This window comes from Oryctolagus cuniculus, chromosome 13 (assembly GCF_051225735.1).
Source record: "Oryctolagus cuniculus isolate XC-2025 breed Fujian yellow rabbit chromosome 13, ASM5122573v1, whole genome shotgun sequence".
In the NCBI taxonomy this organism is placed as follows: domain Eukaryota; kingdom Metazoa; phylum Chordata; class Mammalia; order Lagomorpha; family Leporidae; genus Oryctolagus; species Oryctolagus cuniculus.
The window spans coordinates 57,731,449-57,755,719 of record NC_142879.1 but is presented as its reverse complement, the minus strand read 5'-3'; the positions used below and the strand labels follow the sequence as shown (position 1 = coordinate 57,755,719).

General features: G+C 44.4%; 1 long non-coding RNA gene across 1 annotated transcript; it reads right to left on the bottom strand.

Moving 5' to 3' along the window:
• Positions 1 to 3,050: 3,050 nt before the first annotated feature.
• On the bottom strand, positions 3,051 to 22,741 carry LOC149122610 (uncharacterized). Its single transcript, XR_016219329.1, has 3 exons — positions 22,183 to 22,741; positions 21,672 to 22,012; positions 3,051 to 5,484 (listed from the first exon to the last, which is right to left on the bottom strand). It is a non-coding gene; the product is annotated as an uncharacterized LOC149122610 (long non-coding RNA).
• Between the last annotated feature and the right edge of the window lie 1,530 nt (positions 22,742 to 24,271).

The following is a 24,271-nucleotide window of genomic DNA, read 5'->3' as shown; positions in this document are numbered from 1 at the left end:
GAAATGCCACCTAGAACATAATTAAATAATTGTGAAGAGTGAAGAGCATCAATACCTCCAGATGGCCGCTCCTAAATGATTACATATGACAACTTCCTTTTCAAGAACTAGCCCTCTTAACCTGACTGCCATCCTGTTTCCTCAAGAAAATTTTACGTATATTTAGAAGTAGAATAAATTAGGTAAGTTTGCCTCCACTTTCATATGCAAATGTAATTTTAACTAAATTTTTTAAAAATTTTAGTTAGCATTATCATTGTCTTAATGCTAACATTGAGTAAAATAGGAATAAATATGGCTTACATTCAAAAAATCATTTACTGTGTGATAGAAGCACCAAAACCATTTGTAAATTCAGTCTGCATAAGCTGGAAAGAAGCAATAATGCAGGAGGGCTGTAATAGATTCCTCACGCCTTCATTTAATAATAGATTCCTAACATCTCATCATCAACCCCTTCTTTGATGGAAATGCAAGTAGGAAAAAAAGTTAAATTGGAAATTCTGGGGCCAGCGTTGTGGCATAGTTGGTAGGGCCACCACCTGCAGTGCTGGCATCCCATATGGGTGCTGGTTTGAGTCCTGGTTGCCTCACTTCAATCCAGCTCTCTGCTATGGACTGGGAAAGCAGAAGAGGATGGTCCAAGTCCTTGGGCCCCTACACCAACCTGAAAGACCTGAGGGAAGCTCCTGGCTCCAGATAGATGCAGTTCCAGCTGTTGTGGCCATTTGGAGAGTGAACCAGCAAATGGAAAACTTCTCTTTCTTTGCCTCTGCCTCTCTGTAACGCTGCCTTTCAAATAAATAAATTAACAAATATTAAAAACAAAGCCTGAAATTCTTATTCTCCATGATATTCATAGGCTTTTTGCCTTACAAAGCCTACTGTTTGGGTTATCCTACTAGGCATATGTGTGTTGTCTCCCTGAAATTGAGTATAAGCCAACCTACTTGAGGATTAAGGCCAACTCTCAGCAGACCATACCTTCCATTTTCTAAACTACATACAAATTTCAACATTAAAGTAATTTAAAATATACAATGGCTACCTTTAATTCAAGCAAGCTAACAGTATATACATTATGTACCTCTCAATGCATACTAACCTCTATGTCTATGGTTTCAAAGTTATCACAATAGCTTAAATATAATTTTATGACATCAGGGCCATAGCAAAAAAATCTCAAGATGTTTTAATAATTTAAGTAAATATTTATCTTTGCCCTTAATATGCTTTCTTTCAAATGCTTCTACAACAGGTAAACCTTTAAAAGGGACTTTATGCCAATGGTTTTCATTCTATTTCAAATTGTATCCACAGGGTAAAACTCTAAATGAGATATATTTTCTATCCCAGCAGCAGAGTCTGTAACTGTTCTGCATAAACTAAGTGAACTAAATGTTTGCCAGTAGTGATTGGAAATCTGTGACAGATATCATTGCAGACCAGACAAACCAGAACGAACAAGAATGGTACGGCAAAACTCTTGGTAGTTTGTCAAGACAACCTAAAATCAATGCTACAAATGAGGAAAATGAGGCATAGTGGGTCTATGTTACTTAGCTGCAGTAGGAAGAGGCTTCATGACTGTCACCCAAGGTTTACTGCACTTTTTGAGAAAGAAAGAAGTAGTTTCAAAATCAGAGCCATTAATCTATGTTTTCTCCAAGTGAAATACCATGTTGATATTTTAGAACCTAACGTTATTTAGTTACACAATTCTGACATCAAACACCGTGAGGTTTTATTTGAATTTAATGCATGAATGCATTCCTTAATGGATTCATTTAAGCACATATTCAGGGCTATCATGTCACTACCTTTAGCAGGCAAGAGAGATTCAAAGATAAATCTGACATGTGGTCCTTGCCCAAAATGCTTACTTTGCAGTACACTGAAAAAGTGTGGAGGCAAATTCAATGCTCTCTGTTAACCGATGCTCTTAAAAATTGTGTTTTTAATTAAGAGTGCTATTTTAAATCTCATGCATGATGTAGCTCACCAACATCCATTCTTAGTTTCATTACTTAGAAGTATGTAGTCTAAACAGGTCTGTTTGTCCTCAGTTTTTAAAAAAATGATCCATATCTCCTCCCATACTTCCTTAAAAAAAAAAAAAAACTTCTCCAAAGGCTTGTTGATATTCACTATATACAGCAGTATCCCGTAAACAAGTCCTGAATGCAGCTTGTGCAGAATAAACAATCCATGGGGGAGCAAACACATCTGACTTCTCCTCAGAAACCACACAAGGAAAAACTGAGGAGAAAACTATTTTAAGCATGGAGAGAAAAAACTACCAAACTGAAATTTAGTATCCTGAAACTTGTCTTTCTAAAGTGAAGAAGAAATAAATGTTTGGCAGGCAAAAATTATACATTTTGTTGCCAGAAGACTATCTTGCAAGAAATGTGAACAGTTTTCTGGAGAGGAAGAAAATCATATAGGTCAGAAACTTGGATCTACATAAAAAGGAAGAACATGAGAGAAAAAAAGAAAAATCACAGTAAAATATAAATTTTATTTTTCTTATTTTTAATTTACTAATGGGATTGCTGAAAGTAATGATAGCAACATATTAGATCATATATGATTTTAAGCTATATTTATGCAATACATACACAAAAATGGCATACATAATATTCATATATATTCATATTTACATATTACATGTGTATATATTTTTCTATCACTGCAAGGAAAATATGCATGAGGGTTGAAGGAATGGGAGGAGATGGGGAATATTTTGTTATTATGAGGCACTCACAGTATCCAGGAAGCAGAATATTTGAAAACAGACTGAGATTAGCTGTAAATGCATGTTGCAAACTCAAGGGCAACTACTAAACAAACAACAGTGAAAATGTTACAAAATGGAGCAGGCATATAGTCCAGTGGTTGGGAAACAAGCATCCTGAATACCTGAGTTTAATCCTTGCCTGCAGCTCCTGAATCCGATCTCTCTTTTTTAAAAAATGATTTCTTTGGAAAGAGGGGTGGGGGGGAGAGGGAGAGGGAGAGGGAGAGGGAGAGGGAGAGGGAGAGGGAGAGGGAGAGGGAGAGGGAGACGGACATTCCATTGCTGGTTCTTCCATCTGCTGGTGAGGTTGAGGCTGAGGCTGGGCTGCAGAGTCTAAAGGAAAGTATGTCTAATGAGGTGGAACAGATAGATGTAAAGAGAGGGCAATATGGAGGCCAGGACGGAAGCCTACAAGGTGGTTGAGTCTGGTGTAGTGCACAGCAGGAAAGGTGAGGCCATGAAAGAAGAGTTGGCAGGTGAGGCACAAGAGGAGGACTCAAAGGAGGGTAAGGCTGCAGTGGAGAAACAGGACAATGAGACTGGTGTGGAGGACTAGGAGGGATGTGAGGCTATCATGGAAGTCCAAAGGAAAGGCTTGTGTTGAGAACCACAGTGAAGGCTAGGCTTAGGTGGATGGCTACAGGGAGGGTAGCAACTAAATAGAAGACCAGAGAGAAAGCGATCCTTAGGTGGGGGAATCACCACAAGGGTTATCCCAGGGTTGAGCCACAAAAGGAAGGTGAGGACAGTGTCAAGGAATAGAAATGCGAGGCTGGTATAGAGAAATGAGGAGGGTGAGGGTGGCATTGATGATGAGGAGGGAGAGGGTGGCACTGAGGATGAGAAGGAAGTTGGAAGTCACAGTGGCATACAAGCAGTGCAAAGCCAGGATGGAGGCCCACAAGGAAGATGAAGCTGGTGTAGAGTACCACAGGAAAGGTGAAGTTATGGCAGATTTGGTGGATGAAACCCATATGGAGGGCTAGAAGAGCGAGGCTATAGTGGACCAACAGAAGGAGAGTAAGGCTGGAGTGGCATGGAGGGTTGGGGGGAGGTGAGGCTGGTACTGAGGACCAGAGGGAGGGTGAGGCTGGTGTGCAGGGCCAGGAGAGTGAGGGTTGGCTGGAGGGTCAGAAGGAAAGTGATTCTAGTATGGTAGCCAGAAGGAAGCTGAACCCAGTGTGAATTACAAAGAGTGGGAGGCCAGGATGCAGGCCCCACAAAGAGATTGAGGCTGCTGTAGAGTACCACAGACAGGTTGAGGATATGGTAGAAAACTGTAAGGATGAAACGGATGTGGAAGTCTAGAGGAAGGGTGCAGTTGTAGCGGGGAAACAAGGGAAATACAACGGAGGTGGAAGATGAGGATAAGGTGTGGTTGTTTGTGTGGGCCAGAGGTAGAGTGAGGCTGGCCTTCACAAGAGGGTGAGGCTGGTGTGCAGGACCAACCGGGATGATGAGGCTGGTATGGAGGAGGGAGGAAAGTGAGTCCAATGTTGTTGGCGGGCCAGAAGGAATGGGAGGATATATAGAGAGGACGGAGTGGGAGGCAAGTATGTAGGCCCTCAATTAGGTTGAAGCTAACATAGAGTAGGAGGGATGGTGGCGCAATGGTGGAAGACTGGGTGGATGAGGGTCCAGTAGATGACTAGAATGTAAAGCTGCAATGGAGAAAACAGGAGAATGACGGCACACCAGATTACAACATTTTTAATGACATATGAGAGTAAGTGATGCAGTTGGGAGCCAAACTCTGGTTTGAAATCCAAATTCCATGCATTACCAAGCACCACTTTTGATTCAATTTCCTGCTAATGCACACACAAGGCGGCAGTAGATGTTGACTCAGTCATCGGGTTCCCTTCCACCAACGTGGGAGGCTTAGATTGAGTTCCCGGCTCCTAGTTTTGGCCTGACCCAGCCCCAGCAGTTGCAGGCAGTCGAGCAGTGGAGCAGCAGGAAAGGAACTCTGTTGGGATTACCTTACCAAGCAGGTCTGACCAAAGTGATTTTCCCAAAAGATCTCCATTGTTTTAGAAATGGACCTGATAGGAGCTGGCACTATGGCTTGGTGGGTTAAGCCGCATCCCACAATGCCAGCATCCCCTATGAGCACAGGTTCGAGTCCCAATGCTCCACTTCATTCCAGCTCCCTGCTAATCTGCCTGTGAAAGCAGCTGATGAGGGCCTAAGTGCCTGGGTCCGTGCACCACTTTGGGAGACCTGAATGCAGTTCCAGGCTTCTGCCTTTGGCCTAACCCTTTCCACTGTGGCCATTTGGGGAGTGAAATAGCAGATGGAAAATCTCCATGTCAACTCTGCCTTTCAAACAAGAAAGTCTTTAATCAAATGGACCTACAAGACCTTGGGTTCCCTGGGACCAAAAGTTTTACGATAGGCCAGTTTCAGTATTTCCCAATACCGATCAGCAAGTAAGTGGTATGTATGTTGAGGAAGTATTTAATTCTATTTAATGACCTCCTTCCTGAGTTTTTCATTAACAAAGATTTATATTATATCCTTCTAATAATACAAATAGATAGTTTTGTGCCAGCAGCAACTTAGATGTTGCCAGATCAGTACTTACAAATCCTTGAGCCTCTTGCATTCACTTATGTGAATTTAGCTGGTATTTGCTTTAATTTCTTTGATTGCTTCTTATTTGGGTGGAGTACGATCTTACTCTGAAGCAGAACAGATGATAATTATGTAAAACATAAAGTTATAAAGGTTGTCTAGCAGTTGAATAATTAATTTACAAGCATGAAAAGGCAGTGAAATACAGTAAATGACTGAAAACCAAAGCAGATTTTACAAAAACATCTAACATATGTTATCAAGTTTGGATCCTTGCATGCTATCTACTCCTACAAAAACATTAACTATTCTGTTTTTAAAAACAAAGTATGAAACATCTGATATACACAGAGTCAATTCTTTATCTCAACTTCAAAACAAATTCTCAGATTTCCCAAATCTGTATCACTTCCATAGGCCTTTAACTCACCACTGGGATTGTTGTCACTTCCCAGAGTTCATGACTGACATGAATAATAAGCTCCATGACATGAAATTTGGGAAATCAGAAGCTGTCCTTCGCAATTGTTTCCATAATGAAACAAGGTTTGGTTGCCCCACTGAAGGATCTTAAAGAGACCAACACTCTTTTCAGGCTCCTGATTCCATGCACGTCTCCACGAATGGACAATGACAATATAACACTTGGAATGACTCCAGCATTACGTCTTTGTCTAGAAATTTGAATAACAAGTTTTATAAAATACTGATTCTAAATGCTGTGTAGTCTCACAAGTACTTTTCACATCAGCAACACTGAAATGACTGTGAATCTTCCTTTCAAAGCCTGCACTAAGACCCTGCAGTTAGATTTTTCTACCACTTCTTTGAGTAAGTTCCCACATGTGAATAGAGACAACTGTATCATAGTACTTTGGTTGTATTCTATCAAAAGACTGTAATGCTCTTAATTCCACCTTGGGAATACTACACACAAAGCATCCGTGGTGGCCTGTGTGTACACAATTATCATTTAGATTCCTACCACTCCTCATGAATCTGGCCACTACAATGACTCTGGTCTGCTCATCCTCCTTGATGGTAACTCTCTTTAAAGGCAAAAAATGTGGGTCAACATGGATACTGGGTGGAACATACGTATGGGGAGTTGGGAATAAGAACATTCACTGAGAAAGACTGAAAACAACTATAACATTTAAAAGAATGAGGCAAGAGGAACAGAAGTCACATCCTTGGTCTGAAAAATATTCATGACCAGGCGCAGAAAAGTCTATGTACATCTCCTATAATATCCCCAGCACAACTTAAACATTTTGGAACTCTAACTTCTTCAAAACTGTAAAACAACAGTATCTATCTCCTTTCTATTGTTAAGAATGACTGGTACTTGAATGCTCTTACGATTTTTTAAAACCCTTCATGTTTCCCTCAAAATATGCCAAGCAGAAGGTGGAATACTGATGGTTATGTGAACAGACGATTTACTGGTAGTATTAGAAAATGAAAACAGTCCTTTGATTTTTATTTCGGTGAGCCTCCTCTGGCACTTCGTTATTAGAGAAGAATGTAGAGGTAATAAGAAAAAAAAAAAAAAACAGAGTAACACTCAACAATCAGAATGCCTTGCTGTCTAAGATCAAGTTAAATGAAGAAAAGGCAGATATATTACTACCTGAAATAAACTTAGTACAAACAGAATTGATGCTTCAGCATAAGATTAGGAAATGGTCCCCAAAACAAGCTCCAAATTCTTCACTTTCACATATCCAGAATCTAACCAATGGAACCTGGCTTCATAAGAACAACAGGTACAGGTTCTAACTTTGAAAGCGTTTACATAGTTTGGCTTCCAGGAAACCGGCATTGATTCAGAAAACCCATTCAACATTGCATCAGATGGCTAACAGGATGAATCTGGAGTGATAGCAGAATTCATTGCAAAGAAGTATAATTTTCTTCAGGCTCACTGATGAATACACTTCTAGCATTAAAGAACAGAGATCTAAACATCAGGAGGGATTGATCTGTAATAAATTTATCTAATAGTAAACTTCAAGTAAATCAGTGATGGGATGATTTTGTAGCATTTTTGCACCATAATTCATGCAGCCAAGGCCAAAGACAAGAAGGATCATCTCCCTACATTCTAAAACTTCAACCAACCAATCACTAGTTCATTCCACTTTTAAAGAGCCAATTAGTGGCCAAAGTGACTAGAAATACAATATTCCAAATACAATTAATTAGTTTGATTATATCAGCTTCCATGTTCCTTTTATAAAGAGTCTTAAAATTTCCCACCAAAACATGCCTAATGGCAGAAGAACTAATGATGCAATTTGAATGGGCTTATTCACTATTATGGGTAAGAAATTATACCTGAAATGGCCAAAATGTGTCAAAGATAACTGGTGTATGGGTGAAGTCAGGACTTGCCCAGGGCAATCTAACCAGACACACCGTTCTTAATCCTAATTACCATTCAGTACTATGTGCTCCATATTTTCCATGGCATTCTGTTCAGGTCACTTTGTCTATAACATCATGAGTTTATTATCCTGTGAGTAGATGAATTCTTTCCTTCATGGAACATGCATAAATGATCTTAAGGCTTCTAAGGCAGCAAGACACCTGGGCCTCTCCTAACACTGGCTCTATGGGGATCCAGCTATGGTGTAAGAAATCACACCTACTGCCCATGTTGTGAGGAAGCGAAAGTGAGCCAAGTAGAGACACCACCTGGAGGAAGATATGGTTACCTTCTCCCAACTGTCAACAGCCTCGTGATGAAGGAACCGTCAGCCCAGCAACCACCAGACTATACACACAAGGACTCCAAGTAAGAACCTCCCAGCCTTCCCCCAAATAGTGGCAAATTAATAAGTACCATTTAAACCACAATGTTTGGGATGACTTGTTACACGGGAAGAAAATCCGAACAAATTTCTTTCTGCACCTAGGACTGCACTGTTTTCAATATAGAACCATCTAATTAACTGTGTTTAACGCTAGGCCTGGGGCTAATTCTGTGTTTCAATGAAGCTAACAGATGTTTATGAGCACATACTATGTGCTAGGCACTTCTAACACCCTGTTGAACAAAACAAAATGTTCTGCCTTCTCACAGAGCTTATGTTCCAATAAAGATTAAAACAATTAGAAATACAAGAGTACTTCATGAAGTTTTTGTAAAATGACATTTACATATTTACTTTGGTGCATTTTTTTCACATTTTGAAACATACTGCATGCTTCTGGTTTCATTCCTGAGCAATTCACCTTTTTGATAATCAGTTTTGGAATACGACTTGAGCTTAAATTAAGTCTCTTTTTTAAACTGACTCTCTTGGGAGTTGATGTATTTGCTGTTGGTGATGACGTTTTGATTCAAACTTATATCTTGACTCTCTTGGTTGTTCCCAATCAGGTCATCATTTGGGACAACTTGAAGGTGCGATTTTTTTTTAAATCCATGCATGTGAACTTCAGAAAGCTCATGGAAAATCCCCTCACGAAAAACCCTTGCCAACAGACAACATGGAAGTGTTATTCTGTAACAGATGGGGATACTTGCTGTCTGCTAATTCTACTTTCTTGGAGGATAAATTATGGGCCTGAGAAACAATCTTCTGATCCCTTAGCTCAATCTTCCTTTTGAACCTTGCATTCTTGAGATCTGTTTCCATATTGCTTTCCAAACACCAATTTATCAGCATTCCCTGAGACATTACTAGTGCACATTTCATGTCAAAATGAGATTAACGATCAGTAATACAAAGTTGATTCTGTCTGATACTGGATAAATCTGAGTGGATCTGGAGGTGTGGTTCAGAGGGTTAAGCTGCATTTGGGACACCAGCTTCCCATATGGGACTTAAAGTTTTGAATCCTGGCTCTTCAGCTTCTGATTCAGCTCCCTGCTAATGCACCTAGGAGGGCAGAAGACAACCCCAGTGCTTGGACTCCTGCCACCCATGTGGGAGATCTGGAATGGGTCCCTGGCTTGTAGCTTTGGCTTGGCCATTGTGGTCATCCAGGGAATGAATCAGTGGATAAAAAAATCTTTATTATTCTCTCTCTCTCTCTCTCTCTCTCTCTCTCTCTCTCTTTTTACACACACACACACACACACACACACACACACTTCAAGAAACCATTCCCAAGGCCCGCGCTGTAGCAAAACTGGTAAAGGCACTGCCTGCAGTGCTGGCATCCCACATGGGTGCTGGTTTGAGTCCGGGCTGCCCCACTTCCTATCCAGCTCTATGCTACGACTTGGGAAAGCAGTAGCAGATGACAAAAATCCTTGGGTCCCTACATCCACGTGGGAGACCAGAAGAAACCCTGGATCCTGGCTTTGGACTGGCACAGCTCTGGCCATTGCAGCCCTTTGGGGAATGAACCAGTTTTCTCACTCTCTCTGCCTCTCTGTAACCCCACCTTTCAAATGAATAAATATTTAACAACAACAAAGAAGCCATTCTTCAGGCATGTCCCCACATGTAGCCTCAGACAAGGAATTACAAAAACAGTCACAGACACTTATGCAAACACAAAAACAGGACATATAAAGCTTTGTAAGGGAGAATTGAATCCTAGTACATTAGAAAGTTTATTGTACTTGTAAGAAAAATGCAGATCAAGTAAAAGTCAATATAAAAGCTTTATATTACATATTAATTATATAAAGACTTGGACCAATGGGCAGAGACCTCTGTATCATCCAAAGAGGTGAATATCGAAAGGTTTTCACAATTAAGGTGTTCAGAGATAAAAAGAAAATGCTAACTGCAAAAAGACATAAAACTAGATTTAACCAAAGTAGATTGGAGCTAAATAGGAGACAAATTCAAACCAAAATTACATTTAGGCTTGGATAAAAAATGACAACTCTGCATGTGCATCTGTGCAGTATGACCAAATTTTAAAGCTTAAAAATGTACATGCTGGGGCATATATAAAACTAATCCAGATCAAATTAAATGGGACATTTGGAGGGCTAAAATATTAACTTAAGTCATATACATTGTATTTAAAAACTATGCAAAACCTAAATCATTAATCCTAGAGTTTTAAAAGGGAAATTTCATGAATGAACACTTAGTAGCCTTTATCAAATCAGTGTCTCCTGATAACAGATTCAATTCAAGTACTTGTGTATTCAGCAGTAAACACAAATGGTTCTGATTAATTCCAAGGAGCAAGAGACAGCAGGAACAGAAACCAGCACAAAACCTAGAGAGAAGGCAGAAGGTCACAGAGAACCCTACTCCTTTCAACTTATCTCACTCTACATTCCTACTTCCCTAGCCATCCCAAACCAGAATGCATCTCTCCACAATCGACAGGCAGACACTTCTATGAACCTGGAAACTGTCCTATCTGCATAACTGCTCCTCACTTGGGCTAGCACTGAGGCACAGCAGATTAACCACGGCCTGTGATGCCAGCATCCCAGAAGGGCACGGGTTCAAGCTCCAGCTGTTCCACTGCTGATCCAGCCTCCAGCTAATGCGCTCAGCAAGGCAGATGTCTCAATAGTCGAGCCCTCCCACCAACACGGAAGACCTCAACGGAGTTCCAGGCTCATAGCTTTTGCTCTAGCGAGCCCTGGCAATGGCAATCATTTAGGGAGTGAACCAGTGGAGGGAAGACTCCCAGGTCCCCATCACTCTATCACTCTCTGTACTGTGCCTTTTTGTCTTTTAATTAAATAAAAGCAAAACACCGGTTTTCAAAAGTCAACCATTAAGTGCAAAAAAATTTTTTCATCACTTAGCATCCTACCCAAAACACCCCAGAGAAACATAATCTTACTAGTATTAGTCTGCTTTTTGACTTCAGCCACTCTCTCTCTCTCTCTCTCTCTCTCTCACACACACACACACACAAACACACACACACACACAGACTACAGAACAGGCCAGAACCTTGCAGAAGCTGCCAAGTGTCAGGCTGTTTCTGACATATTTTCATACAAACTTTGAAGTAAAGACTGAACAGAAAGTCTCGTGCTAACTGTAAGGAAAAGGGGTGCAGAGCAGTGCCTCCTCACACGGGGCACCAAATGTAAGGAAAAGGGTGCAGATCAACAGCAGTCAGAATAAAAAGACTCACAGACAGATTGAATTTAGCCAAAGAAAAGAAACTCCCAGAGTTGGACAAACTGCCAGTGAGCACTGACCGAACACGTGGCAGAGGGCCCAGACCCCAGTAGGAAGGGCCTTTTTATACCTTAGGTGGGCTCAGGGTGGGTGTGGGTGGCAGTGGGTGGAGATGAGTGTCTCTATACAAGTTCTTCAAGTTTGGCCTCCTGGCTTCCAAAGCTGGGGAAGAGTGCAGGTGGTGAGGGGAAGAACAATAGGATGCGAGACGAAACTGGTCTCTTGAAAGAACGAATGAGCAACCAGAGCTTTTTTAAAATGGCTGAGGCATCTGTTCTTGTACCATCAATCCTGATTTTGAGTATAGATAAAGAGATGGGGCGCCGGTTTCCTTCTGGCTACTTCCTGCTGATATGGGGCGTAGACGTGGGGCAGGGTATCTATACACTGGATCGGATTGATTGGAGAAGGAGAGAGCAAGCAGCCTTGTGTTGCTCCTGCAGTCAAACCCTCCTGTAAGGGGTTTTGAAACATGTTAGTTGTACATGGTAGGAATGGCAGACAATGATTACGAGGATAAAAAGACAAATCAGAAACATGGTGGGAACGATGCCGAAATGAGGACAATGGGGGATACAGGAAAGCAAGAGTCCTGTCCAATGCATGGGAAGACAGGTTTATGCCTGACCGCTCCGTTTTGTGTAGGGTGTGTAACAAGCAGATTAGATACACAGGGTGCAAACCACAGGACAGAGTCATTGTTCCAGGATCTAAGAAAGGAGGGAGTTTTCCCATTGAGACACAAACGGAAACTGACAGAAAGGGTTCAGTAATAATTAGGTGTGTTTTGAGGCACGGCCAAGGAATCTGTGAGGTCCAGACCTGTGTGTCTCTTCACATGTAGCCCTGGATGAGACATAGTAAGGGAGGTGTGAACCTCCTAGGGAAGACACCCCGTTGACTTCCATCACCTTGCTGGCCGGGGAGGAGGGCTGGCCTGAATAGGAGGTTAGTATCGAATAGGTGGCATCTGCCTAAATTGGTACTGACCCTAGGCTGTCCTCCTGATGGCGGTGGTTACTCTGGGAGCTGGGCAGAGTGAAATGCTTTTTAGCCTGGGGCCAACAGGTTCTGCGGTTCTGACCCAGGAGTCCTTCAACCCCGAGGGCAGTTCCGTTTCCAGTGGCCTGGCTCTTGTCAGAGCCGACGGGGCTCTTCATGACAGCTACTTGCCCAATGCCCTGACTCCTCATTTCCTAAACAGGTGCCATTCAAGGGTGGACTGGCCTTTTTGGGTCTCCTTGATGGCAGATCATGGTGTAAAGCGGCCATTAATTGGCCTGCCACCTATCCTTACATTGCTCCTGATGCCTCACTCACTCCTCTTTCTCCTGGTCTCTGCTGAAGTAGAACACAGAAGCAGCCTTTAGGAATGTCAGCCAAGGGGGCGCTCAATCCCGTGCCTAATCTTTGGTGGCCTGAGCTGGAAATCTACAGTCACAGGCATGTTACGACAATATTCTTCCCGTGAGGTAAGATGATGCCAATGAGGAGATTTATGTTCTTCCATGTAAGATCAAAACATTAAGACTACCCTATCCAAACTGTCTAATACAAGGTCTGAAGATCAAACTGTACACCCTGATGGGGAGTTCTGCAGAATACAATCAGTTTCCCATCTTGAAGAGACTAGAGAAATGAGGGAACAAGTCAGGCTTTCCAGATTGCTTACTGTCAGTAACTTAAAATCCAGTGAAAACTTAGCAAACAATTTTAGCTGTCAAATAACTTGTGAAAACATGTACTGAAAGGTCCAATGCCTTCAACCCATTTTAAGAGTGCATACAGTTGGAAATACTTCTCAAATATCTAACACAAGTGTAACCCAATTGAAACAGGGAGCTGTTAATGAATTTTCCATGAAGACATACAATACGTGCATACATATGACACAGTACAAGGGAGAACGACAAAACAGTTTGTTAGTAGCAGAGAGATTTTTGTCTGCCACTAGACAACGGAGGGGAAAAGACGGAAGACAACGAGGCATGGAGCATTCTTTGGAACAAAGTTGCTCAGGACTTACTACTGCGCCTCAGTTTTTTTTTTCAGTTCTGCAAAATATATTATTAGAGATGGCTGGAGCAGAGGTTCTGTCTTTGTGCAACAGAGAACTTAGATGTGAGAGGAGAAATGTGAGGTGCAGCTCCATTACATTTAGTTTTTAGGATTTTAGGGTTCATAGGAGGGTGAAGAGACAGGTAGAAATGACTATTTTATTTTAGTCAGGACAGAAGGGGGGGTACTGTAAAGAGAGCAGGGGCTGAGCTTGTGAGACAGAGGGTGGAGTGTGGGAGTGTGGGTGGTGGTGCTGAAGTCAGGCTTCATTGCACCTGAGCAGCAGGCAGAGTCCTTTCTTAAGCTCTTGTTGGGGGAGGTGCTGAGCACCACACGGACCCTGATAAGGTGGGCAGAAGTGAGAAAGGCTCCTAGTTGAAGTTGACAGTGCATTGTCTTTGGAGCTTGGCATGTCTCAGTTGCAGAGCTTTCCAGAGCAATGCACATTCTGCTAGACTTTAGACTATCTATCTACGCCCAGGGGGAGGGACTGGACTGGCAAAGGAGACTGGAGAGGAGAGGTCAGGAAGAGAGGAAAGAGGCAGTTTTGGCTGCCGGTGACAGGAGTGGTTAAGAGCCAGACAGGGGACAAGGGTAAGGAGAGAGTCATGGTCCCGAGGCTGCAGCATCCTTGAGAGAACAGTGGAAGGGAAAGTCGAGGGTGCGAGGGGAGATTCCAAGTGTTTCTCTGGTTTGTGGGCTTGGAATGAGAAAAGCTGCCGTCAGAGGAGGCTTACTGAATGGGAATCAGGTGGGTCAGCCAGACAGGAATCACCAGATGGACGCTTGGGAGGACCCTGGGGTGGGCAGGGAGGAGGGTCACACTCCTGGGCCAGGATCTCAGAGAGGATGATATGAGGGAGGGGAGGAGAGCTTACAGAGAGTTTTAGCTCCCTCAGGAAGAGCAGGAGAAAGAGAATTCAGGGGAGAAGAAGTTGGAAGGGTGGTAACTTTCCTTGTTGCCAGTGGAGAGGGAAAAGGAGGCGCTAGAGAAAGAAGGGGAATGGAGTGAGCAAAGGCCTGTGTTCCCGAGAGGCCAGCTTATCAGGTGCGGGAGAAAGGATGGGGTGGGCAGGCTGACGATTTAAGGGGTGGCTCCAGGCCTTCTTCCTCCATGAGAAATCAGAGTGAGGAAAGTTGACCCCAATGGAGGAAAAAGGCTTGGAATAGGGGCTTCTGACCATCTGCCTTTTCTCTACGTTAAGTATTAAAATCTTGGAGAATTTTGAGACAAAAAAAAGAAAAAACCACCAAATTCGTGCTGAGGTGGAGTAACAGCTTTGGCTTTGTCTCCCCCTTCAGGCCCAGCTTGTGCAAGTCTTTTCAGAGACAGGCCAGAAGGGAGTTGAAATTTGGAGCCCATGGATTAAACAAACTATGGCCTGAGGGAACAGGTTCTTGTAGCAGGGCTTCCCTGGGAAAGAATCACCTCAACCGAGAACTTAAGTCCTGAGTCCTCTAAGAGGAGACAGAGATAGAAACCAACTAAACACCCAGGCCCTACGAGGGGGGATGAACTGGTCACGAGCATCGCCCCAGCAGGCATGCGGTGAAGAGTGACCTCTCTTACCAATCTGATGGGCTGAAGACTAGGTCCGATGTGGGCATGTGATGATGAGATCAGGCAAAGGCTCTGGCTGTGAATTCGCTCAAAATGAGAAGTACAAGCGAGAGTGAGAAAATGTTCTGGAATAGGGTCTTCCAGGTCAGAAGGGAAAAAGGCGATTGTAGGAAAGAGAAGGTTAGGGGCGGGTGGAGACACTAAAAAGGGGAAGAATTTGTCCAGATGAAGGGTGGGGGGGGTCACAGCTCTCACCCAGAGAATACTAGAGTGGCAGACTGGGGCAAGATGCCGGCTCCTCCCTTTGCTTCTCACACGGGGCACCAAATATAAGCAAAAGGGCGCAGATCAGAGAAAAGACAGAATGCGAACTCATAGCCAGACAAAGCTTATCCAAAGAAAATAAATCCGCAGAGATTGGTGACCAAATGCCAGCATGTGCGTGCGTGCACACACACACACACACACATACACACACACACACACACAATATACACCAGGGTGCCCAGACCCCAATTGGCTGGGCCTTTTTGTATCTTAGGTGCACTAGGGGTGGGGGGGGGCAGTAAGTAGAGGTAAGCTTCTCCAATCAAGTTTTTCAAGTTTGGCCCCCTGGCTTCCAAACATGGGGCAGAATGCAGGGGGTGGGGTGGAGAACAGCACGTTGTGAGACTAAATTGGTCCCCTGAAAGAAGGTAAGGGGAACAGATACCTAAAATGGCTGAGGCTTCCGTCCTTGTTCCATCACTACCTACCTTTGTCAAATATACACACACTGACTGTCTTGCTAACAGCAGGTAGAATCGTCTCTGCTGTCAAGCATTAGTTCTACTGCTGGGCATTAGATGGCTTGGCCCCAGGACATTAACTCGACTACTTAATGCAGATGCAAATCACACTGTTTGTGGGTCTAGGGAGATGATGGTGAAGAAAACTAAGATAGTTATCCAAGCCAGGTATGCCGCATGTATGGCAGTGATCCAACCTCACCCAGGATATGGGAGTGGAACCAGAACTTGCAAACCAGGCATTCCAATATTGGGTGCCAGAGTCCCAAGTAATAACAAATGATTCTTCCTTGACATTGTACATCCAGTTGAATAAATCTAATAATTTATGGCATTAATGACCAAGCATTTAATTAACTACTTTAAAAGTATTATATACACAGGATTTCAGCCAAATTTGTAACACTCACAAGACAATATATACAAAAACTCAAGAGTGTGCCCAGTGTAATCAAAGTACAGGCACTCGAACTTAAACCTAACTAAAAGACTACTTCACATATTAGTTAAGGGTACAGGTAGGTATTACTAGTCCCTGAACACTAAAAGTACTCCTGGTCAGTCCCCTCAGATTGACACTGTCAACATTAACTCTTTGCTGAATCCACTATGTAAATACTAAATACAGGGGTGTAAAACAAGTTTTATAAAGTGATCTGGAAAGGTTTTATACAACCCTAGTACTTCATGGCTTAAAAATCTCCTCTTATGGAAAATTAGCAACTGACTCAATGACTGGATTTGATGTGATTTTATTTTTCCTCCATTCCCTGTATTGTCTATGTCTTCTATAGTGAATGCGCACTTACAAAGAATAAAATTAAGATGAGCTGCACTCTATAGCTCAAGGTCCCATCAATCCCGACCTTGCTTTGCATAAATAGAGTACAACAGAAATCAGGCACATCAAACTTTCTTTATAGAACTACAAGTGAGTGGCAAATCTAGATAGTACACTCCAGAACTGTACTGTCCCAGCCAGTGGCCACTACCAATCATGGGTGACATGCTGGACACACTACATGTGACTAGCCCAAGCCAAAATGGGCTGTAAATGCAAAAATAAGCATTGGATTTTAAACACTGTGGTCCCAAAAAAAGTAAAGAAACCCCTTAATAGTTTTCAGCATATCAATTAAATGTTGAAATGATAGTACTTTGGGTATATTAGGCTAAAAAACCACTGAAGTTGATTTCACATCATTTTCAAATGAGGATACTGGAAGTGAACATACAGATTGCACTAATTCATATTTTCACTGTAAAGTGCTGCTCTAGGACAAAATTATTCAAGTAAAGCCAGCAGCATGGCCATCAGTTGGGATCCTGTTCAAAGGCAGGTCTTTGGGCCCCAGCCCCAAAGTGCTAAGCAGAATATGCATTTTAACAAGACCCCCGTTTGTTCAATATACACACTGAATACTGAGAAGCACTGTTAAAGAAAACCTGTATTTTCCCTACGTGTGACAATCTCACTTTTTTAAAATTTATCTATTTATTAAAATGCTACAAGGGGTCATGACAATTCTAGACAACAAGAACACAAGGTGGATAAAAAATGCAAAAACAAATTTCATTACCATTACCTGTTTTGGTGGAGTTTCTGTTCCACAGAAGACAACAAATTAAAAATAACAATCCAGTTCTTCTATGAACGCTTGTTTTTAAAAATGCAACTTTGTGCAAAAACAACTGATGTTTCATGGATTTTCAAACCATCCTATTAATGCACCAAGAACATATCATAGTGTCTGTGCAAAACTGCCAGTATCAGTAGAAAAAAAAGGCTGAAAATCAATTAAAATACCATAGAGTGTCTACTGAGCCACAAGATGTTAGGAAAATCTAAAGGTGTCCACTTAAAAACTTTACCAAAAATATACTAAAAATATACAAGAAACATTTCAATTTGAAATGCAGCACACAGAGAAAAAACAGCAAATGACAAAATTAGTGTAAAATTAGTGCACAAGAACACTGCGCTGATAAAGACAACGGACTCATTTAGAGGAAGAAGCTGTTCTGGTCTCCAAAGTCCTTTTCTGTATTCCACTGCACCTGTTTATTCTACAGAGATGCATTACTCAAAACTAAAACAAGCAGTTACTCACGTTCCCATGTTTCTGACTGATTATAATTTAATAAAAGGAATCGAGCCCACAGGAAACTGAAAAAAGGTTTCATTCTCTCTCCTCCACACTCCCACTTAGTTATCTGCCACCCAAGAGAACTTATACAGAGAATCTGTTACTTATTCACAAGACTATACCAAAAACATCCTTATGTGTGATTAATCTCCAAAAATGTGAATTTCTGAAGAGCTCCTAGTGGAAGTGGGGTACATAGACACTCAAGGATTTGCTGAATAAACAACAACAAGCCTGTAAGCTCACACAATGAAAGAAAAGCTTTATCTGATTAAATTAAGTATAGGGCATGCTGGCCTCCTTTTAAATGAAAAAAAAATGTAGTTAGTTTGAAGAACAGCTGATGGTAAATCAGTTTTTTTTTTATTTTTCAAATGCTGTTTGTATATCCTCTGTATTTCTCTCCCATTTTACACTGTAAGTTACATATAGGCATTAATACTAAAAGTATACAAATACTCGTTCACTTTGAAAAAAATCATCTCATTTCCAAGAAAATATACAACAGATCCAATATGGCTGAATATGGTATAGCAACAATAACACGTTGCAGCCATTTGGGTAGTGAACCAGGGAAAGGGAAGACCTTTCTCTCAGTCTCTCCCTCCCACTATCTGTAACTCTACCTCTCAAATAAATAAAATCCTTAAAGAAAATTCATATGGAATCACAAAAGGCCACAAATAGTTGGAGCGATCTAGAGTAAGAAAGCCCAACCTGGATGAATCATAATACTCTGTTTCAAAGCATTCTACAAAGTTACAGTAATTAAAACAGCTCAGTAATGGCAGAAAATCCAACATGTAGCTCAATGCAACAGAACAGCGAGCCCAGAATTTAATCCACATACAGATAGCCAGTTGACTTCTGACAAAAGTGCTCAGACCACACAGTGGAATTAAGGATAATATTTTCAAAATGGCGCTGGCAAAACTGGATGCATATACGTAGAAGAACGAAAGTAGATCCGCATCTCTCTTCACATACAAAAATCAACTGAAGATGCATCAAAGACCCAATTTAAGACCTGACATTATGGACATTATGAGGTTGCTGGAAGAAAACGTAAGGGAAACTCTCAAAGACATTGGTGTAGGAACAACTTCTTGGATGGGAACCCCGAAGCACAGGCAACAAAAGTAAAACTAAGGAACTAGGGCTATATCGAACTCGGAAACAAAGGACGTGACAATTCGAGTGGAGAGACATCCAGCAGAATGGAAAAAATAGTTGCAAACCATCTATCTGCAAAGGATTAATATCCCAAATATATATGCAACTTAAAACAGTCAACAACAACAAAATCAATCCAGTTCGGAAATGGAAAAGGATTTCAACAGACAATTCTCAGATAGAAGAAATACAAATGGCAAATGAACATACGGGAAAATGCTCAACATCTCCAGGCTTCAGGGAAATTTAAATCAAAACTGCAAGGGGATAATCTCCTCACCCCTATTAGAATGGCGGAAATCCAAACAACGGAGTAACAAATGCTACAAAGGATGTGGGGGAAAATGAACACTTAGACACTGCTGGGAGGCATCTCAGGGAATCAAACAGAAAGAAATGTTTGTGTGTATCAGTATTGCTGCAAATACAGTTTGTAAAACTTTGTTTTATGTCTTTGTGAAACCGACTATGCTAATCCTCCACCTAGCAGTGCCGGCACACCGGGTTCTAGTCCTGGTCGGGGCGCCGGATTCTGTCCCGGTTGCCCCTCTTCCAGGCCAGCCCTCTGCTGTGGCCAGGGATTGCAGTGGAGGATGGCCCAAGTGCTTGGGCCCTGCACCCCATGGGAGACCAGAAAAAGCACCTGGCTCCTGGCATCGGATCAGCGTGGTGTGCCGGCCGCAGTGCACCAGCCGCGGCGGCCATTGGAGGGTGAACCAACGGCAAAGGAAGACCTTTCTCTCTGTCTCTCTCTCTCTCACTGTCCACTCTGCCTGTCAAAAAATAAAAAATAAATAAAAAAATAAAAAAAGAATGTTATCCTACCACAATTTTAATGATCTATAATTACTTACAGATTTACCACATAGGGATGAAACGATCATTTTTCTATTCAACTACTGTTGACAGTCATTGTCTATAGTCTCACTAAACTGGTATAATTTTGTTTTTTACTCGTTAAACTTAACTAGTAAAGTATTAAGCCTTTTTACTGCAACGTAATTTGAAAATTGGCTCAAAATCTAAACCAAAGACAGAAAGAAAAAGGAGAAGGAAACACAGTGGAAAGGAGAAAGGGGAAGGGAGGAAGGCAATATCATTGTGTTCTTACAGTTGTGTCTACCGTGCACACTGAGTCTGCTAAACACTAATTAAAAGAAAAGAAATACAAAGAAAACCAATGCACATTACTTTGTTTCCCACAACACTGCTTACCCATTTGCCAAACTGCAAAAATTCAATATAGAACTAAGAAAATAAGGTACATTCAATAAATAACAATTATTGAAGTGTATTAACTATAAACGGGATATGTTAAAGAAAACCTACATATACTGTCACAAAACTTCACATAGTACCAAAGCATTTACATAAGATGTGTGTACACATGAAAAAGATGAAGATTATTTGCAGAGAAATAAATGTATGAAGGAAATTAAATTAAAACACGTTGTAAATTCTTAATTTCCTTTTAAAACCGCTACTAAACTGTAATGATTTTTAGAATTCAGAGGGGCAAGGATTTGAAATCTTGATTACCAAGCCAATGAAGGTCACCTGCATTCCATCCTTGAAGTACCCAGGTTCAGTATCCACCTGTGGCTCCTGACTCTAGCTTCCTATTAATGTGGATGGAGAAGGCAGTTGTGAAGGCTCAAGAAATCGGGTTCCTGTTTCTGGCTCTTGAGTCCAGCTTCCTGTAATGTGGACCAGGAGGGCAGTGGATAGGACCCAGGTATTTGGGTACCCATCATCCTTGCTGGAAACACGGAATGGTTCTCCAGTCCTCAACTCAGCCAGGCTCAGGCCCAGTAGTTGTGGGAATTAGGAAGTCAACCAGCAGATGAGAACCCTCTTTATGTCTGTTTTCAGCACTGTGTGTGTGTGCGCGCGTGCATGTACCTGTATGGGTATGAGTATCTGCCTCTGAAATAAATCTTAAGAATAGATAAAGATCACCCACTTTTGAAGAATTTTAACTTTATTTATTTAAGAGGCAAAGAGACGGAGCACTCCCATTTACTCCCTCACTCCTTAAATGCCTGCAGCAGCTAGGACTGGGTCAGGCTGAAGTTAGGAGCCAGGAACCCAGTCTCCCATGTAGCTGACAAGTACCCAGACACTTTTGCCATCACCTGATGTCTCCCCAGGACACACATTAGCGGGAAAGCTGGAATTGGAAATGGATCCAGAATTCAAATCCAGGCACTGGAACACAGGGCACAGACATCCCAAGGAGAAACTTAACTCCCACATCATATGTGCGCCCCCAAGAATCCGACAAATGACACACAAAGGCTGTTAGCCTAAAGCTAGGTTAGGGGCACTTGCAAAGCTAGAGAAAACTCCCTTGCAATTGACTATCTTCCTTCCCCTTCATTTTGTCGAATATGACTGTTATGACCAGTTTTCCTCCCCAACCTGTTAATCTGTAGTGCCTACCTGATGCTGACGCCACTGCCATCTCAAGCCGCCACCGCCGGCCTCTCTCTTCCGCTGCCCAACGCAGAGCCACCGCCGCCGCCTGCTTCGCTGCTGCTGCCCATCGCGTCAGCACCGCCACTCCTACCTGCTTCCTCGCCGGCCACCGACGCTCCACATCGCCGGACTCTGCACCAGAATGGCCCTGCCACCGCGCCTTTCCTCGCCGCCACCGCTGCCTGCCCACGAAATGCGCTGTCCAGAGCAGGACGCCCCACGGGATGCCCTCGCCGACCCCCACCGCTTCCTGCTTCTCCTGGTTCTCGGCTGTGCTGCCGCCAGTGAAGACTGAGACTTCCCGCCTAGGAAGCCCCAGGATTCAGTTAGGTCGAGGCAGAGCCACCCTTCCCCGCCCAGGACGCCCGACACGGAGCCGCCACCGCCGCCTCTATCCGCGCCACCCCTCACCCTCCCTACCGCCGCCTCCTTCAGCGCCGCTGCCCAGGCCTACACCAACACCGGCCCCACCCACCTCTGCTTCCTCGCTGAACGCCAACGTCTCGGTTTCTCAGAAGAATCTTTACCACCACCCGCCGATGAACTGAGCCGCCCCACCCACAACGTTTACGTGACCCCGACGCTACGTTCGCTGACGCTGACCCCGACGCCGCTCAGGACGCTGGGACGCTGACGGTGACCCAGACGCTGCATTCGACGCTGCGTCGGGGTCAGCGTCAGCGTGCGCAGCGTTGGGTTCGCGTGGAATGGGGAAGAAGGATGTAGCGGCAGCACTCGTCTTCTGAGACCCCGAGAAGTCGGAGGTCATTGAGGAAGCCGCCACCAGAGAAGACTGAGGCTTCCTGCCTAGGAAAGCTGATCGCCAACGGCTGCTGGACGTCGTATAGAGTCGCTACCGCTGCTGCATCCTTCCTCGCCACTGCCCGCCAATGAGCTGAGCCACCCCGCCCACGACGTTTACGTGATCCATACGCTACGCACGCTGACGCTGACCCCGACGCTACGCCATATGCGGCATCGGGATCACCGTCAGCGGTGGTAGCAATTCTTCTGAGAAACCGAGACGTTGGCGTTCAGCGAGGAAGCAGAGGTGGGTGGGGCCGGTTTTGGTGTAGGCCTGGGCAGTGGCGCTGAAGGAGGCGGCGGTAGGGAGGGTGAGGGGTGGCGCGGATAGAGGCGGCGGTGGCGGCTCCGTGTCGGGCGTCCTGGGCGGGGAAGGGTGGCTCTGCCTCGACCTAACTGAATCCTGGGGCTTCCTAGGTGGGAAGTCTCAGTCTTCACTGGCGTAGCGTCGGAGTCAGCGTCGGCGTGCGTAGCGTATGGATCACGTAAACGTCGTGGGCGGGGTGGCTCAGCTCATTGGCGGGCAGTGGCGAGGAAGGATGCAGCAGCGGTAGCGACTCTATACGACGTCCAGCAGCCGTTGGCGATCAGCTTTCCTAGGCAGGAAGCCTCAGTCTTCTCTGGTGGCGGCTTCCTCAATGACCTCCGACTTTTTGGGGTCTCAGAAGACGAGTGCTGCCGCTACATCCTTCTTCCCCATTCCACGCGAACCCAACGCTGCGCACGCTGACGCTGACCCCGACGCAGCGTCGAATGCAGCGTCTGGGTCACCGTCAGCGTCCCAGCGTCCTGAGCGGCGTCGGGGTCAGCGTCAGCGAACGTAGCGTCGGGGTCACGTAAACGTTGTGGGTGGGGCGGCTCAGTTCATCGGCGGGTGGTGGTAAAGATTCTTCTGAGAAACCGAGACGTTGGCGTTCAGCGAGGAAGCAGAGGTGGGTGGGGCCGGTGTTGGTGTAGGCCTGGGCAGCGGCGCTGAAGGAGGCGGCGGTAGGGAGGGTGAGGGGTGGCGCGGATAGAGGCGGCGGTGGCGGCTCCGTGTCGGGCGTCCTGGGCGGGGAAGGGTGGCTCTGCCTCGACCTAACTGAATCCTGGGGCTTCCTAGGCGGGAAGTCTCAGTCTTCACTGGCGTAGCGTCGGAGTCAGCGTCGGCGTGCGTAGCGTATGGATCACGTAAACGTCGTGGGCGGGGTGGCTCAGCTCATTGGCGGGCAGTGGCGAGGAAGGATGCAGCAGCGGTAGCGACTCTATACGACGTCTAGCAGCCGTTGGCGATCAGCTTTCCTAGGCAGGAAGCCTCAGTCTTCTCTGGTGGCGGCTTCCTCAATGACCTCCGACTTCTCGGGGTCTCAGAAGACGAGTGCTGCCGCTACATCCTTCTTCCCCATTCCACGCGAACCCAACGCTGCGCACGCTGACGCTGACCCCGACGCAGCGTCGAATGCAGCGTCTGGGTCACCGTCAGCGTCCCAGCGTCCTGAGCGGCGTCGGGGTCAGCGTCAGCGAACGTAGCGTCGGGGTCACGTAAACGTTGTGGGTGGGGCGGCTCAGTTCATCGGCGGGTGGTGGTAAAGATTCTTCTGAGAAACCGAGACGTTGGCGTTCAGCGAGGAAGCAGAGGTGGGTGGGGCCGGTGTTGGTGTAGGCCTGGGCAGCGGCGCTGAAGGAGGCGGCGGTAGGGAGGGTGAGGGGTGGCGCGGATAGAGGCGGCGGTGGCGGCTCCGTGTCGGGCGTCCTGGGCGGGGAAGGGTGGCTCTGCCTCG